This window comes from Manis pentadactyla, chromosome 17, assembly GCF_030020395.1.
Source record: "Manis pentadactyla isolate mManPen7 chromosome 17, mManPen7.hap1, whole genome shotgun sequence".
Classification (NCBI taxonomy): domain Eukaryota; kingdom Metazoa; phylum Chordata; class Mammalia; order Pholidota; family Manidae; genus Manis; species Manis pentadactyla.
Genome location: NC_080035.1, coordinates 39,337,344 through 39,356,383, shown reverse-complemented (window position 1 = coordinate 39,356,383; position 19,040 = coordinate 39,337,344). Strand labels below are relative to the sequence as shown.

General features: G+C 38.9%; 1 long non-coding RNA gene across 1 annotated transcript in view; it reads left to right on the top strand.

The window, feature by feature from the left end:
• The window catches only part of LOC118916741 (uncharacterized), a 58,285-nt gene extending 39,878 nt beyond the window's left edge, over nt 1-18,407 (top strand). Inside the window, exons 3-4 of the long non-coding RNA XR_005026514.2 lie at nt 11,672-11,726; nt 17,918-18,407. This is a non-coding gene — a long non-coding RNA (uncharacterized LOC118916741). The remainder of the gene's footprint in view (nt 1-11,671; nt 11,727-17,917) is intronic.
• Nucleotides 18,408-19,040: the final 633 nt, after the last annotated feature.

The following is a 19,040-nucleotide window of genomic DNA, read 5'->3' as shown; positions in this document are numbered from 1 at the left end:
ACGGAGTGCTCCGTATGGAGTGTGTTCCATCATCTCGTCATCTTCTCAGAGTACCAAGTTAAAACACAACCCAGGTGGGGTTAGAATGTTACCTAGGTTGCCTTGGGCTGATTTAGCGGAAAATAGAATACTATGTCTTATGGGAATCTTAAGGGTTACTTTTAAGTCTTGTTTTTATTAGCCTGCAATTGCATGGAGCAGCATCTTCCCTGTCTTGTATTTATGCAGTTAAACTTCTCCCTCTTCAATTTTACTATCTGTTGATTAATATACCATTCATTTTATCATTAATTCATTCAACTAACACTTTTTGAGGACCTACTATGGGTCTGCCATTCAGTTATATGTTGCATGTCCCAAGGACTTTATGGGCCAGTGTGGGAAATAAAAATGCACAAACAATTATGCTACAGGGTCATATTTACTGATTAATTACACATTAATCAGTAAATAGGGCCAGGGAAGCTTATCAAGGTAATAGCATTTAAACTTTATGCTGAGGGATGGTGACTTCCTAAGGGAAACAAGGAGAAAAAGGGCACAAAGAAGAGGTTGCAGTACCAGTGACCCAAAAGGACTTGGCTGAGATGGGGGCTGCCTGTGAAGAACGCAGTGCTGGAAAGGTAGGTTAGACCAGGCTCCTGACGCGTGACTTGTAGATGGGGTTGTGGGATTTAGACTTTATCTTACGGATTATGGGCAGTCCCTGAAGGCATTTGAGCAGAGAGGAGACATAATTTAAATTTGTGTTTTAGAAAGCTGTCTCTCACGGCAGTGTGCTGAATCGGAACTATAGTAAGCAGACAAGTTAGGATGGTCTTATGATCACCCAGACAAAATGAGGGCTTAAAGTAAGACAATGGAAATAAGGGCGTTCTAGCTTCCATCTCCCAGCATATTGGGCTGCAGGTAATAAATACTGAGCATTGTTCTGTCCTCCATTAGACCAATATTTCCTTAAATGCAAGGATTTTATTTGATTCATCTTTGTATGATCAGTAATGTGTGATCCATGATCCAGCATTTTTGAATCAGACAGGCTCAAGTTAAAATTTCACCCCTATAACTTAATAAATGTGTGCTCTTGGCTAAGTCATTTTACCTTCTCATCTGTAAAATGAGGATATATATCTTTTTCAGAGTAAGGACAATGCCTATCACTCATTCCCTAATGTGAATGTCACTACCACTTCACTCAGCTGAAGGGCTTGCGCCCTCCTCAAAGCCTTCGTGACTCTTAGCTCTTTCCTATGGTATTCCTTACCTTCTGTCTTATACTAGAGAGATATTTAAGAACCAACCTTATTTGCCTTACAGCTCTCTAACCTTAAGAGGCGTTTCCAAGTCCTCCTGTTCCATCTTTGTGTGTGTGTGTGTGTGCCTAAAGTAGTATCACTCACATAGTAAACATTTATTAAGTAAATACGATTGAATGCAATAATAAACAACCATTTCTGAGTGGAGAGCAGAGGAAGCTGCACAAGGGGGAGACCACTCAACTGGCCTGGAGGAATGGGTCCCACCTGGGTGGGGAAACACGAAGAAAGGGCAGGCATTTCAGAGCTGGTGGAGGGGCACCATGCAGGGATCTCCGCTGTGTGGGGCCAAGTGCTGAGGAGGGAACTTGTAAGGGGCGTCTGCGGGACAGTGCGTGATGAGGAGCAGAGATCCTGTGGATAAAACTGGAGGGCAGCATTTTACATGAGTTGGGGAGATGGGATTCAGATTGCAAGGGCTTGCAATGGAATTTGAAGTGTTTGAGTTCTGCAGTCAGGATCAGATCTTGCAGGTGGGTACAGGATAGATGGGGAGGAGGGGGTGGAAAAAAGATCGCAGGCCAGTTTCTTGGGCTATTGTTTCTTTATGAAGTAATGAGGACTGAGCCACATTGCTCTGGTGGGAATAAAAGAAAGGTAACATGCTGCTGATCATGCAGCATGTAATAGGAATTGGTGGTACATGACTGTGTGGGTGAACAGAAAAGGATGAAGAAGTTGAAGTAAGGGTGGTAGTGCCATTAGGAGAAGGACAGAATTCACAGGAGACACTTGTTTGGGGGAAAGTGATGATTTTTGCCTCCAAGTTTAATTTTGAAGCCATCTTGGTAGAAATCAAAAAGGTGATGATGATATGGGGAGAGAAGTCAATGCTTGAAGTGTCCTTTTGAAATTCTTTTATATTGGCATCATGGTTGAATTGCAGACAGATAAATGCTCTCTACATACACTGGCTTCTTAGGGTGGGTGGGTCTGGGAGTGGAACAACTGGCGGGGTAACGTGGGAGCAAACAAAGCATTTGTGATTATTCCTGAGCCTTGTTCAGGCCTTTCTGTGTATCTTTAGCCCCAATATGCTGGAGGTGCCAGATCTGGACTTACCTATCTTTATAAAGTCCAACTGGGATAAGAAGATGAAAAAATGATTTTTATTTCTACTTTATAAATAGGTCTAACAAGGCTCCTGAGAGTTAGAAATTATCCTCAACTCCCTTGAACCTTAGCCTCCAGAATTCTGGTTTTCCACATATGAAGAAAATGTATTACTTTGGAAGTATTAAACATTTATAATATAGTTCTCATTTTCAGAACAAATTCCCTTTTGCCTGTTTGGCTGTCTCCAGGAAAGCACTGCTTAGGCATATGTATAAGGTAAAGTCCAACAAGTGGTTGCTTCACCAGAAATGTATCTGAGTGGTCCCTACCTCGAATAGTTAATAATCCCCCTGATTATTATAAATTGTGTCTTTGGTGCATACAACTATTTTTGGTGGTTTTATTTTAACATTGTAATTATAAATGAAATAGTACATGAATTGGGGGTCTATTAGCAAAAGAATGTGGATTGGGAAACTAATGCTTCAATTTTGAACAAATATCCTTTTGTTAACAATTAAGGGAAGGTTTAGTGATTTTAGCAGTTCAACACTGGGGAACTTACTAAGAAGGAAATAAAATACTGAATCCATGTTGTACCAAGTAAGTTATATCATTTTGTCATTTTCTTATTTTTATTCATTTTTTCAAGTAAAGTTGAAAAATTCCCATCTTATCGTTTTTCTCTAAGAAATGTCATGAGAAAGGACCAGGTGATGCTTTAGAGGTACTTACTGTGGGGAGGAGAGGAAAGGTTTTTCATTTGAGAAACTTGGTCCTTGCTCTATTAACCAATGAAGAATATAATTGTGGGCACATTTGGGAACATCAGATGACGTATTTTGATAAAACAGTTGTCTATAGGAAGGAGATAATATTTCCTTTGTCCTGTTAACACTTTAGGTCAAGACTAAGTGTGGTAAGAACATTGCCCTGGGAGTCAGGTGACCTGTGGGCTAATTCTGACCTAAGTCTGTAGTCAAAGATTCTCTTACTGTCTCTGCTTCTCTGCTGAAAAATGAAGGAGTTGGATTTATTGATCTATGGCCCTTTCCATATGATGTAGGTATTCTGTGAAGCTCTGGATTCAGGAGAGCTGGATCTCTTCAGAATGTTCGCTTTTCCATTAAGACAATAGCTGAGAGCCCATTTACGATTCAGATGAAAGATCCTGGACATTTCCAGGTGAGGCAACTTTTAGAGTCTATTCTGAGGAATCTGCACAAAGCAGTTTGACCCATGCCATTGTAAATATCGTTAAAATTTACAGGTGGGAGAGGGAAATTATTAGCTAGGAAGATCCACATTTATTTGGATATGCTTCATTGTGTTTGCAAACATGAATTTTAAACAAAAAGCGTTTAGGATCTAGGATTATGTCTGGTTAGACATTAGAAAGCCACTTTCATATCAGAGAAATGGCCAGCTGTCTTCTCTCAGTGTTTGCTATTCTCAGAGATGCAGCTACTGGAATTTTGAAATGGGTCAAACTGCTTTTAACCTGGCTAGTGTTATTCAATTTTATCAATTCTTCATTTTCTATTAGCAGAAAATCTGTTTCATGACTTCAATATATAAAAGGTAGAAAGATCACCAAGCAGTCCCAAAGCAGATAAATATTGACTGAATCAAGCACGCATGCTGCTGAGATTTAGAATAACTCATACTTTTGTTCTGGGTCCAGGCCAGAAGAATGAGGAGGCTGTTCATGCCTAACTTTTATCCCACTCATCTCTATTTTTTGTTTGTTTGTTTAGTAAACATCTCCTTCCTTTTAGATTGTTTTATCCCCTTAACCTTTATAAATGACAATTAAGTCCATCTAGCCTGTCAATAGCATGTCATTTATTTGTCGCTACAGCTGAGCCTGACCTTCATTGATTTTATTGCAGTGATTTGCTGGAAATGATTTTTTCATGTTAGATTTATTACTGAGGCACTTCATTGTCAGATAATTGAAGTAAATGGTAATTTTTTTCTTAAGCCAAATGCAAGAAGTATGGGAAAGGGCTTTATTATTTTCAAGGGCTATTTCCTGTTGGGGCAGAGACATATGTTATACATGCCATCATACATTATTCAAATTTGCACACACATATATATTGTTTTTGAGTGGTGCATATTTTTTCTCCTTTTTGGCTTTTCCTTAAGGGTAGCTGAGGTAGCAATAAGAAAGGGTATTGAATTAGCATTTAAAAATGACCTTGCAAATTAGATTAGATATCTACATAAATCTGTCAAGTAACTACAACACCAGCCGTTACATAATGGGCCTTGCTGTTTTGATTTAACTGCAGGTTCAATTGTGAATAGACTGATGTTGCAAAATGATCTTACCTGTTACACAAGTATTATCTTATTCTCCTAATGTCGGTCTAATGAGGGTTTTTATCATATTGTGCTTTGGATTGTCCAAAGACTTTGCCCAGATAATAATGAGAATTTCAATCTCTAAATGAGGTTTCCTTGGTATTTGTACATTTATTTTATTGATGTTAGGAATGGCTATGTGATTGCTATATCTATGCATTAGATGAGATACTGAGTTATGTGTTTTATATTTTGAAAAGTATTTATGAATATATGACTCTTTCCTTGTGCTGTTGTATCCCAGTGTCAGTGGGGCCTGGCCAGCAAAGGTTTGCCAGCAAAGCTGATGCTCCTGTTATTCTGGAAGTGGATTCTAGTTTTAACTAAGGGAAATGGACTTCCAAACTCAACTTTAAATATTAGCAAATGAAACATGCTATTTTTCATATTCTGAATAATTGCACTGTTGCATAGCAGGATTTCCAATCTATTGGAACTAGTTAAAGGAAAGCGGAGCAGAACTTAAGCCTCATTCTTTAATGAGCATGTCCTTTTTCTTAACTCTCATAGGGGCAGAATCAAAGCAAGTCTTCTTGTAACCAAAGGCAAAGAGAAAACTAGGCCAAAAGTCTTTGGACATCTGTATGAGTTACAGCAATTTCTCCCTTTTTTTTCACAATTGTTCTGAAGCAGAAGTAAAATAAATTTTAAAAAGTTTTAATTTTTAAAAATATTTCATTAGGTAAATAGTATCTGGAAACAATACCCCTCTTGACAGTTTATAAACTGAAATAATAATAGTATGAGTGAATATTAGTGATGTAATAGTTCTCACTCATGTAACCAATGACTTCCTCTCCCATCACATATTTTAAAGTGAACTTTGCCATTTACTTTAATGAAGAGCAGATAGACTGATGTTACCAGTTTTTAAAAATTCAGGCGCTGCATCTTGAAAGGCATTACACACAGGGTTAGGATACTTATTTCAAAGAACATTCTGGAATAAAGTTCAGCAGAGGTAGACTCTGCTTTTGAAATAGGAGTCTGATGTAATAATTTCAGAGAGAGGAGCGTAAGCAGGCAATGGTGTTCTTCTCAACAGATTGGACTCTGAAGTTCAATTTTAATTTAAGTAGAAATCATGAGGAAAAAAACTGTAAGGACTTGAGGGAGAAACTTCTTGCTTTTAAATTGCCATGCTTCTGTCTGTCTCTGTTCCTGTCACTATTATTGATAGAAAGAATCCATCAACATATTTTTATGGGTGATTAAGAAAGGCTGACCTTTCCTTTGCAGGTACAAATAGGTAGTTCTTCAGAGGCTGTAACTGAATGACAAGATAATTCTATCCATTTAATATTGAAGTGATGTTGATAGTTTCATTCTTCTCGTGTTGGGAACAGGACAGTGTAGAGGCTCTTTCCGCCTCAGCCTGTTCTGCCTGGGTGATGGATTTTCCCTCTGACTAATCGCTGTCACATTAACCCGCACTATTTCATCCTTCAGAGCTGTCAAGATAATGACGATAATCCAAGTGGTTCATTGTAGGTAAAGGAAATTATATGAGCAAAGTAATATCATAAAACAGTGTTTAAATATTTTAATTTCATTTGTCAGGGCTGCCCCAACACTTCATTACACATATAACCATCTCTCATCAGTGGAATTAGTGCATTATTCATTACTGTTAATTATTTTCACATAATGGCTGCCCTGATATATTTAACCTCCACATTATATCTCAGATAATGGGTCTGTAAAATTGAATTGTGTGAAGAGTGGAGTTCTAAAGCTCATTTGCAGAACATCAAAGAACAAAGAAGAGGAAAAGAATTCTAAATGGGACATTTTGCCCAGCTGGGGCCAAACATTTGTTTCTGTCTGATTTGCATACAGAAAATAGGTGGTGTAGAAGTGCTTTAATACTATATAGGCTGTCTGCTTCTATTATACAACCAATTAGGATTTGCTAATATTGCACACGTCGGAAACAACTTGAGAATTATAGCATGGAAAAACAGAACGGTTAAGAGAGTAAGTACTCTTACACAATATAGACAAAATGGAATTTCCATTTGGGGACAATCTGTAACAGGCATAGCGAGAGAGAGAGAGAAAGGGATGTTACTGATATCCAGATTAATTATATATTTTTATGAATAACTTTAATAATAGACATTAAGCTTTTAAAAGTGGTCAAAGCAAATAATAACCATAAAAATCAATTTAGATGTTAAGTCATTTATTTCTGCTGTGGCCAGTACAAAATTTATCACTTGTATTTATGATAACACTTTCTCAGTAACTTGAAGGTTCAACATTCACACAAGCAAAGCATTAATTCAGTTTCAGCTCCCTATGTATGGAAGCCAAATTTATAAACATTTAATTCTTCATAATTCTGCATTATTATTTACAGAGCATTTGAGAAGCATAACAATCCGATTAGTAATCTGTATCCAAATGTATTTTCTTTACACCTTTTTAGTGTGATAAATGGAACCCCAAACCAATGAAATCAGTAGATTCTGAGTCAGAATCACCTGATAATGGAGCTTAGAGACATATGTATTTTTAAAATGCTGCAAGTAATTCTGAGGGGCTTCTTATGATGAGAACCTTGCCCTCAAGAAGCGAGAGGAGCATGTGACTCGTGGCAGGTTCATAGCCTCCCATTTTTTGTGTATTGAATCCTTTTACTTCTCATTTGTGAACTGCCTAGTAGCTCTGTCTTGGGTGAGCTCACGGTAGCAGCATCTGTGTCTTGCTTCCTGTCAGTCACCCAGAGCACAGTGTGCAGTCATTCAGTGACTGCTGTTAACTTTACTTTGCAGATTTCTGATGTTATTTAATTGTACTGAAATTAATTTCTTCAAACCTGTTAAGTTTTCCTGCTTTTGGAATTTCCTTTAGGTCAAGTCCCATGAGTGGAATTCACAGTTTTTACAGATCTCAGTACATTTTGTCAAGTAGATGTCTACAAGTTGCACCAATGAATAATTCTGCTATAACAATGTAGAAATAGAATAATTTTACTGCAAACCTGGCAGAATTGGCTGTTATCATTAAAGCATAGTTTTCATTAACCTAGAAAATGGCATCTCACTGTGTTAACATGCATTTTTTTTTCTTACTGTCTAGGTTGAATGCTTCCCATTTTGATTTATAGCTCTTTGTGTGAGTCATCTTTTAGTTATCTCAATCTTTTGACCTTTTATTTATTGATCTCTTAGTATTTTTCTTACCAAACTGAATGATCTTATTATATAATAAATGTACTATCCCTTTTGTCGTTTTTGCTGTCGTATTTTTTCTACTGTCTCTTACTTGCATTTTTTTAGCCTTCTCTTACTTACATCAAAATTTTCATTTCTTGTCTAATCAAATGATTTGATCTTCTAGGGTTTTTCTTCCCCCCTGTGTCTTCAAGGCTTAAAACATTATCACAATGATCTCATTTTAAAGATGATTTAGATCAAATCCTAAGAAGTTTGAAAATATAGTGGAGAAAGTTTAGCTACAGAGTTGGAAGTAAAATCATGGTAACTTACCTCTCATTCTGCTCACACCATTCTTATGTTTTAATGAGTTAGGCAAGCAGTCATCTGAATGCCCATCATGAGAATAAACCCAGGTGGTGGGAAATAAACAAGAGAAGTTCATTCTCTGCCACTTTCTCTCTTATTCTCATTCAATTTGTACCATATGGTTGAGTTGTCCTATTGCATCCAGCCGTCAAGTCATTACATTTGACCTAAGGTCTGAACTTTTGGACTGGACATTCAAATATTTCTTTTTTTTCCCTTTGTTTTGCCTCTATCTGCCCTTTTACTTCTCTCTATATATCCCAATGCTTTATTCATTTTACTTAACATTTCTTGTGCTTCTACCATGTGCCAACAAGGTGTTGAAAATAAAAGCAGTTCCTGACCATAAGGATCTCCTCGTGCATTCAGCTCCCTCTTCTTGGAACATTCCTGGTGTGCTCCTGCTTCTAGAGCCTCATTAATTTGCTCATTCCATTTGGATATTCTTAGATCCTAGATAGTGCTTTAAATAAAGCACTATCTGCTCTTTGAGGCTCCCTTTCAAATTCCAAGTTCTTTAATAAACCTTGTCTGTTCACTACAACCCTGTTGGAACGAATCACTCTGTTCCAAACATCCCCAAAGAATGATGTTTTTATTTCTATTATGGTATTTTATTTTTATGAGCTTCATAAAAGAGTTATTGATGGGTGCCTCTGCCTTCTCCACTAGATTATGACACTCATGACAATGGTAATAGGATTTTATTCAACTTTGTGTATCTCACTGTTCACAGCAAGACCTGTACCCATGGGAAATATTTATAGTTTTTTTTACCTGTTTGATTGGAAGCTTAAAGTCCAAAATTACAATCAACCCCTCCAGTGTAGAATCACAATTAGCATGACTTCGCTTTTCTCAAATTTGTATATTCCACAGCAAGACTGTAGAAACTGTGGCTTCCACACAGCTCAAATTTAGTATCCAGTAGGTGCTCAATAAATGTTCTTGATTGACAACCTGAAAGGGTAGCATTAACTCTGTGTAGAGAGCCTGCAATAACATTTATTATCAACTTTGTCTTTCATATATTTCTAGTTTTTCACAATTAAGAACATGGCATAAAACATCATTTAACTAGTTGTCAACTGAAGCATCATGCTTACTAAGCCAGTTGACGGAAAATATTACATTAGTTCCATGCAAAGTGTTAATTTACATAGCCTCCTGTTTTCATCGTTTGCTAAAAAGGTTTATTTCACAACTGCCAAGTTGCAAAAGGTTTTTTGGCTCTTTCCATTAAGTATTAATAAAACATCCGGTAATACAGATCCCCTTCACCTGGCTCTTCTGGGAGTTGTTTGGAGGAGATCCATTTATTTCACTTAAAGTTTGTTACATCCTTCCATTTCCATGGCAAATCCCAGGGCACAGCCATGGCCCAGAAAGGTTGGTGTTCATTTGTTTAGAGACTTAAGAGAGATTAGTCTTTGCTATCAGAGTCAGGATGTGTCAAAAGCAGGGTCCCTCTTTTATTTTCACTTGGCAGCCTTGAGATTGAAGACAATCTGATGTTTCTAATGAAAGTGACTTTTACAAACAAGTCATTTCCCATTGTGCTTGACAAAATACCAAGGCCAATCCTAGGAAAAATTAGGAAGCTGAAAAAGTTTGTTTTTTGTTCTTGCTCAACATTGTTTTCTGAGCCACATTGCCTTCTTGGAAAACACCCCCTATTGTGTGACTGACTTGTTCCTTCCTTCTCTACCCTCTCACCCAGGCCTGACCTCTGGCTCTTTTTCTAGAGACATCTCTCTGTCTTCTTCTACCCTTCTCAGTTTCTGCTACCTTAATATGGGGTCAAATTAATGTTTCCTGATCTCTTACCATCACCGTGGCACTGTGCTAAGCACCTAATGTGTATTATCTCATCTGTCCTCAAAATAATTCCATAAAGTGGCTATTACTGTTACTATCATTTTACAAATGAAGTGACTGAGTCTTGGTGAGTTTAAAAGATTTGCCTAAGATCACACAGCAAGTGCGGTAGATGGTAATTTCCACAGATGGCCACAACAGTATCTCTCCTCTGGCATGTCCTTGTGGCTTCTCCTGTTAAGGAACTGGGTCTATGTCTCTTTCCTTTGAAACTAGGTGACTTATGACGGCTTCATCTCACAGAGTATGGCTGATGTGACATGCTTGGCCTCTGCATCTGGGCCATAAAGGCAATGTAGCTTTTGCCTTGATCCCTGGAATACTGTGCTTGGAGCCCTGAGGCTGCCGTGTTGTGAAGAAGCCAGGCTACCCAGGGAGATCACACGGGTCACGCGTAGGTGCTCTGGTTGACAGTCCGAGCCTTTGAGTCACTTTGTTTCCAGTACCAAACTTCTGAATGAAACCATCTCAAACTCTTCTGATCAGCTCATCACCAGCTGAGAATCACTGAGGGATCTTAGTGCCACATGAAGCAAAAGAATCTCTGAGAGGAGTACGTCCAAACCTCCCAGGCCCACAGAATCTGGGGGAAGATAAAATGGTTGTGCTTCTAAGTTGTGACGTTTTGGGGGAGTTTGTTATATTGCAGGAGTCACTGGAGCAGCTAGTAAACACCAGAAACAGTATGTGAGCTGGGATTCTGGCTCCAGAGCTCTCACACTTAAGCCCTGCACTGGAAGGATGAGCTCACCCCAGTAATCTGTGACACACTTCCTACCAGCATTTGCATATACCAGGATCCTGCCTCAGCCACAAAGGCTGAGTTCCTAATGTTGAAATTTCTGGCACCACTGGAAATACTGATGGGGTTCCTCAAATCACATCAAGGTACTCAGCACCTATTTCACACATGGGAAACATTAGCCTTCATCACTGAATTCTAATGTAATTTATTTTATTTTTATTTCCTATTTATTAGAAAGCAAGTTTCTGTTTTTTTTTTTATTATTGGAATGTAACACACATACAGAATAATGCACAAGCCCTAAGGGTTCAATAAACCATCATAAAGTGCACTCCTCCATGTAATGACCACCCAGGGCAAGACATGGAATATGGCCATCTCCAGAATTTCCCCTTGGGCCACCTCAAAACCCCTTTTCTGTTCTTCCTCCTCAAAGGTAACCACTACTCTGACTATTAGCATCATAGATTAGTTTTGGCTGCTTCTGAACTTCATATAAATGGAATCATACTTCAACATTTTCTTTGTGAAACTGACCCATGTTGGTAAAGGTAGTTCATTTAGTCTTAGTGTGCATGTCAGTAGCATCCATGGAACGAGGTTATCATGACTCAGTCCTTGTTTATCCAGCCAACTAATGACAGATACTTAGGTTAGAAAGAACACTGTTGTTTCTTAAAAAAAGTTACTTGTCAAGTTACAAATATAGAAGGAATATAACATGTGAGGAACAACCACCAAATAAAATATAACCTCCATCCCTTTATCTCCCACAGGCAAATGAGAATAAAGGCGCATGAGCACAGGGAGTCCCGCACTGACTGGCAGGAGGTAAGGGACAGAGCGCCCTCCGTGAGGTGGATGTGCAGACCCCTCTCCCGGCTCTGCCGGCGTGCGTTCTGATGGGCCCGTGCTCAGGTCGTGCATCCTGTTAATGTTGATTATCTTTCTTTTGGTTTTGGGCCGGGAAGAAGGATAAGTACAATTTTACCTTGTAAATTTATCCAAAATATTCTTGCTGAGATCTAAAACTGGAGAAAGTTAGAAATAGATTCTTGCTTTTCTTTGCCTTTGATTTTCACCTTTGATGTGAATTATATGTAAGTGAGGAGTGGCAGAGAAAAAGAAAACTGGGGGTCAGGATAGCTGGGTCTGTCTTCTCTACTGCCATACATTTAGCTTATGTGAGAGGATTGTCAGACAAAGAAGGAATGAATCTGCATCTTACTGGCTCTTTCTCAAGGGTCACCAGGATGTGTGTGTTTGCTTGAACTGCTGGTACTGGGCCACCCCTTCAGCCCAAGGAGGGCCCTACCTCCTGGGGAGGACAATTGATCACTTCAGCCACTGGTCTCTTCACAAACATCAGGATTCACATTAGCCAAATAATGTGGATTTAAAGATATCTCAGGGGGAATCTGATTCCATTAAGAGTTATTAAGGCTCACAGTTCAATGGGATGAGCCAGAGAGCCGGAGTAGCAGGTCTGGGAATTTAATCTCCTCTCTCCCATTAACTCACTGTGCCACAAACTCTCTGTGGTCTCAGCTTTCTCAGCCCTTCAAATACAGGTGGAAAAATGTTGAGTTCCCTCACTGCCATATTCTAGACAATAGAAACATATTGGTTATTTTCTCCAAGAGAAACATAATGTAGTACACTTTTCATGTGATGCAATACATGCGTAGTTTGATGCTAAATTTTCCTAAGTACTTGATCTGTATTTAGATTTCCAAAAATTATTTTGAAAAAGTTTACCCAAATTGCATCAAATATATTTTAAATTTTTCTGATCACTGAAATGAGTTTCTGCTTTTAAATTTAAATTTAACTCAAAATAAAGACAACTGAAAATTCAGTTCTTCAGTCATATTAACCACATTTCAAGTTCTCAATAGCCACATGTGGCTATGGCTACAGTATTGGAGAGCACAGGTCTAGACCACATGTATAATTACTATATATGTATATATATGCCGGCACAGAAATCTACAGAAGTAGAAACTTCAGCTGTGCAAACATATTGGGAATACGCTTTTCTTTCTAGACTATTTTCTCCTGTATAGCTTAGTGTTTACCCTCCAGTAACAAAATTCTTCCTAATTCTAGATAGACTCTTCCTAATACACTTTACAAATTTTCCTGACTTCTTAAGTGAAGAACACACATAAGCAGAATGTTTCTTGCTGAACTAAGGCTACCATTATAAACATAATTGTGGTATTGTGTTTTAACACAGCACTGCCAACAGGGGTCATTAGGCCAGGGCTTGGTAACCTATAGCTAGAGGCCAAATGTGGCCCTCTGTCTGCTCTTCAAAGAAAGCCTCGTTGGAATGTGGGCTTGCCCGTTTGGTTGTGTACAGTGCATGCTTGCTTTCATGCTACAGTGGTAGCGTTGAGTAGTTGTGATGGATACTGTACAATCTGCAAAGCCTAAAACATTTACTCTCTGGCCTTTACAGAAGAAGTGTCAATCCATGGAGCAGACTAAACTAAGTGATCCAAACTAGAGAATGTTTATTTTATGTCTGCTTTTTATCATTCTTCTAACTCCCGTTCTTAGCAAGACGTTGTGTCTTCATGGCTATCCCAGGGTTCCTACATATAACAACTGACTTGTTGATTTAAACTACTGTGGATTTAGGAAATGAGTAACAGAAAGTGTTAGATATTTTTCATACCAGAAGCAAACTGATATCAAGGATTCAGCTTTGGGGTGTGTGGCATCTCCTTGGCAGTGCAGGACTTTATCTTTATTTCCAAGTCCTCAGACATGCTGGCCTCTGCTCAGCCCCTTACTTCCTCATCCATGGGCTCCTGCCTCAGAGAGTGTGCCCCCATAGAGCCGAGTCATTTATAATTTGCACATGTGCCTTGCACAGTTAGGACCTTTAGCATCAATCATGACTCCTGCTCCTGGTCCTAGTTGGAACTGGGAGAAGTCTACTCCACCATTCTCACCTCTGGGACATCTTCTCTGACTGCTCCTCACTCCGCACTCCCCACCCCACGCTCTCAGTGACACCAGGGCCATGGAATGCTGCCCTCCTCTTCCGGAACACACGCAATTATCTTGATCTGCCATTATCTATACACATTTCTACCTGCCAAAGAAAATGTGGGCTCCTAAAGGGCAGGACCCAACCTGGTATTTTTCCTGGTGCAGCAGGGAATTGACAAATACTTACCGAACTGCTTGAGTAACTACAAATAAGAGTATATCCTTTTTTATAGCTAAGTCACAAATTATAGAGTAGTAATCTTTAGGTAATGAGAACCTTAACTATAGCAATTTTTAGAAGATATTTTACAACTCAAAAATGTGCTAAATGTAATCAAATAAAATATCAGACTAAATGTAACCTACTACATGTTAAGGCAAAACTACAATACTTGCTCCTCTACTAAAACAGGCCAAAGAATAATTTGGTGAAAAGATCCTTTATTCTTTTACTGTGTAACATGTATGTTTAAGTTTCATTAACCTGTGAAAATAAAGTATAGGCACATTTTAATGAGGTCATGTTTCCACTAATACTGAAATTGTCATGATTTTGGGTCCCCACTTCCCAATACAGATATTCAAAACATTTCCTCATTTCCCTATGTTTCCATTTCTACTGCAGACAGTTCCTCTTTCAGCCTTGGGCCCACAGAGACAGGTTTCCTGGCCGCCTGGAGCCTCTCCCAGCCCCACCCTCCCCTCTTACCTCTGTCCCTCTCAGATTCCCAGAACAGGCTCAGAGCAGCTCAATCCACACTAAGAAAAAGAACATTTCTCTGAAGGGAGCATAACTTGCAGAGATCTAACGCTGTCTACACTAGAGACAACTTTATATTACCACCCAGAGCACTTTTGCTCCTTGTAGCTACTAGTCTCAAACGTCTCCATTTCAGAAGAGTGTCTTTGCTTTAAATTGAGAACTGAAAGGACTGTTTGGATAATTTTCCCAGAACTCAGAGAATAGCCTGCCCCTGAAACAGTATTCAAAGAGTATTAAATGTTGCTTTTAAATGACAATTTTCCCAGCTACCTTATTTAAGATTTTAAACACCTTTAGGGCTCAGTTTCTGCATGGCACATGGGGAAGAGCAAAACATTGTGTAACTCATACATTCCCAGGAGTCTGCCTTTTGTTGTATTGTGAATATTCCCTAGGCTATTACCAGGAAACATTAATGGAGGAATATAAACCAATCCCTTGGTAATTTTGTCAAAAATTCACATTGAATTATTAAACTTTTAATAAGTCCATTTATTTCTCTGTGTGGAGAAGAACTTCCATTCACATGGGAAAATGAAACTTCCAGGTACTTGGGAAATGTGCATTACCATGGCCATTTGAAATCTGAGAGTTATAGGCCAAGTTCATTTTCAGTGGCCAGAGCCCTGAGTGCCTTCTGCCTGGAGAAGCAGGTCTAAGAGTGGGTCTTAGCATTTTCTCCAAATAGGTAGACTCCTCTTCCCTAAATCTCTACATATGGCTGAGGATCAAAGCCAGGGTTCTGAGGAGGCTTGTGATCTGAATACCACCGTTTTCTGGTAATAAATAATTCCTTATTTAGATCAGAAATATAACAGAACAAAAAGGTTAGAACTGCTGAGCTCTGTAATCTGACACAAAGGAATACCTCATTCTTCAAATTGTTGCTCACCAGTCTTTTAGATGAAGCTTGAAAGATTTTGTTTGCAAAAAAGCTGGTAAGAGGTTATTAGGTCATCCCTAGCTACAAAGCTCCTTAGGGTTTTCAAAGTACTTAACCATTCCCAGGAAGTGCCCTTTCCCTGGGAGTGTTCAAAGCCTCCCTGGAAGATTTGCCAATATTTCTGTTCCTGCAGTCAAACTAGGCTCATTGTTTAGAAGAAATGGATTAGGTGAGTGCCTTTGAACTGCATTTTGAATGGACTATGAAGTCAAGTGGCCTTAAATAGACACATATCAGCAATTTACAGCCAAAGTATGATCAAACATATTAGCTATCATGATGTTAAGAAAATGTGGTTGAAGTGGAGGTATAATATGTTGGTTAAAAAACATGTTCTCTTTGAGAGAGCTGACTTTCAAAGGTTTTATCTTGCATTTTCTGTGTATAGTTTGACTCCTGGCCATAGGCCAACCCTGCCTTTTTGAAGTGTGCTGTTTAATTCATGGTAGCTCATACATTCTAACAGCTGCATGGACATAGCAGAGATCTCAAGCAATATCAGGACTAGTCAGGCCAAAAGATCCACTGTTATCAAATAACTTAAATATTTATTCAGCACAAACTATGTGCTCATAATATGTTTTTGTGGCCTTGTTTCTCTAAATCAGCTTAATTCTGTACTTTCCAAGGCTTAGAAAAAGAAAGGATGTGTTCCGATTTCTATGATTCTGTAATAATTACCCCAGTTTTTTCTCAAGCCAGTTTTCACAGGACTGAGTTAGACCAGCAATTGGTGTTTATATCTGAAGCTCCAGAAGGTCCAGGTTATGCATCTTCTATGACATGAGATGATTTAGAAAACCTTTGCCCTCTCCTTTGTTGCCCAAATTAGTGCTGTCACATACAATTTAAAGTCCTAGCTATTAGAAGTTAAAGGAAAATATAAAATCGACAAAAGCAGATTTTAGGTGAATCTCTACCTGTAACTTTAGCAGTTGCAGAAGAAAAAAGAGACACTTTTACCTTTTCAAGAAACCTGGACACAGTTCCACATATATGAATCATGGATAATGCACCTGCCTACACACACACATATGCATTCACACTTATGTGTGCATACACCTACACACACTTGTGCTTACCACTTGCTATGGAGACAGGGGAGGGCAGGGGAGATGGGGTCTAGTTGTAGACTTATCAAACAAAAGATCATTTGTTCTTACTGTCATTTGGTTAATGAGAAATCTGAAGCTCAATTGTGCAAGAGCAATGAGTTATCCAGACTTAAAGCCAGATCCTGACTTCCAGTTAAGTTTTATTTTTCTCTGCCACTTCTCACTCAAACCCGATTCCCACCAAAGGTAAAAGTCGAAGGCATAGAAAAGCCAAGAATCTATTTCCAACTTTACCCAGTATGAGATCAACACTTCCACTGGTGCCAGAAATTTCACTATTAGAAAGTGGGCTCTTGTGGCTGAGGCTGTTACATGTGAATACCGGTAGGAGGTGTGTCACAGATTATTGGGAGTTAGCTCATCCTTACAGTGCAGGGCTTAAGTGTGAAGCTCTGGAGTCAGAATGCCCAGCTCACGTCCAGGTTCTACCAGGTACAAGGTATTTCAGCAGTCCAAACACACAAGTATCCCGGTGGCCCTTTGCAAAAGAGACAAGAAGTCCTGGCTTTGTTCGTGCGTGCCTGAAAACTGCCCCCTCATAAGCAACATGGATGGCAGCAAGACCCATTTGCTGTTGTAGTTGTAGAAGAGAGAAAAAACGCAATTTTATCCCACCTTCTTTTCCATCTTTTCCTTCCAACAGTGACTTTTAGTCATAACTGCACGGATAAACTCAGTATTTCTGTTGGTGAAACTACAGTCAATAATCTGTCCATTCTTCCTGTGTTGTGTTACAAATATGACAAAAAGCAGAAACACCGTTAAGGGTACCCCAGTTTTATCAGGACACAAATTTTTCCACATCATCTGTAACCTAAACAATAAATACTATTATTGTTATAATTAATTGTCACCAAAAAGCAGACAGAGAATACCAATACAGCACAGATTTTCCATGTGATGAAATCCCTCCATGTATTTCTACTTAAAAGCCTCTGTTCACTTTATTTTATACTGTGTGAAGACATATAAGGACACTTTGAAATATGCTTCAGTTTGTAGCACTCTCTCTCTCATAGGAACCCAAAGCTGTCCGAACCAAGTCTGTGAATTATTACTTAAAAATCTTCCAAACTTCTTTCTTGTGTGAAACTTTCTCATGGCTAAGGAGATATATAGTGGTTAAACTTAATCTGAAAGCAACTGTTATAATTTTTTCCTCCTCTTTCCTTTTGTCTTTGCCACACACATGAGGCAGCACAGGAATGTTGGGAGCAAGGAACGGGAGAAGCAGCACCTCCTAGCGGGCTCTGCGTCTTGAGGCAGGAAGACGACTGTGAAGGAATGGAAGCTGTAGAAATGGGGCGTGGGGAGAGAAGCCTGACTTCAGACTGATTTACCTGAGAGAAAACAAGTAAAACATGACTGAGAATATTAGCCAAGAATTAGTTAAAAATGTAAAATTGTGTATTTGTTTTAAAGTAGCTCTGGGCTGCTTTAAAAATAACAAGTGCTCCTTTTAAAATTATTTGTAAAATAGAAAAGCCTAGAGAAGAAAATACAAATCACTGGCAAGTCCCATTGAGATGATCCCACTGACACTTTGTGGTAGTTTTAAAAATCTTTTTTCTTCACTTTGATATTCACATTGTATGTGTGTGTCCTTTACTGAAATGATGTCAGTGTCTATATACAATCTTATATCCTGTTTCTTTGGCTACATATATCATGAGCATTTGCCCTGTGTCATTAAACTTTTCTTGAAAACATGACTTTTATTTGCTATATTTTATTCTGTTCTATGGAAGTCCATAATCTGACCCTTCTCTGTACGCACAATTTATCAGTTAAAAGGAATCTTCCATTTGGAATACTTGATTAGGCAATGGTGTCTAAATAACAAAGTTACTTCACTGAAGTGTTGGTTTCCTGTCACGGGGCTCACAGGGTCTCTGGCACCCCACTCAGTTTGTGGGAGACATGTGGGTGGTGCCTTCAGCTGGGAATGAGAATAGCTAAGCCTCCATAACGGTGACCACCCAAACTATAATTCTCTCTGATGGGAGCAATAAGCCTTATCTTCCCCATCTCAAACCTCAAAAATCTCTCCTTAGACCCTGGATTCTCTATCATCAGTTCCTTTCCCTTTTCTATCTCCTATACTCCCATCCTAAGTTTCTTGATTTGCTCTTACTTCTTTCACGTTCCCCACAACCTACCTGACTGAAAAAATTGTGGCACAACCACACAAAGCAATTGTGTGCAATGGAAGTCTGGAGGAGAGTTGGATCAAGAAGAAGGGAGGTGGGATGAAGGTGGATGGGAGCTTGAGGTGAGCAAGGACAGGCATTGTGCCTGGAGAGAGTCCATTGCTTGCATTC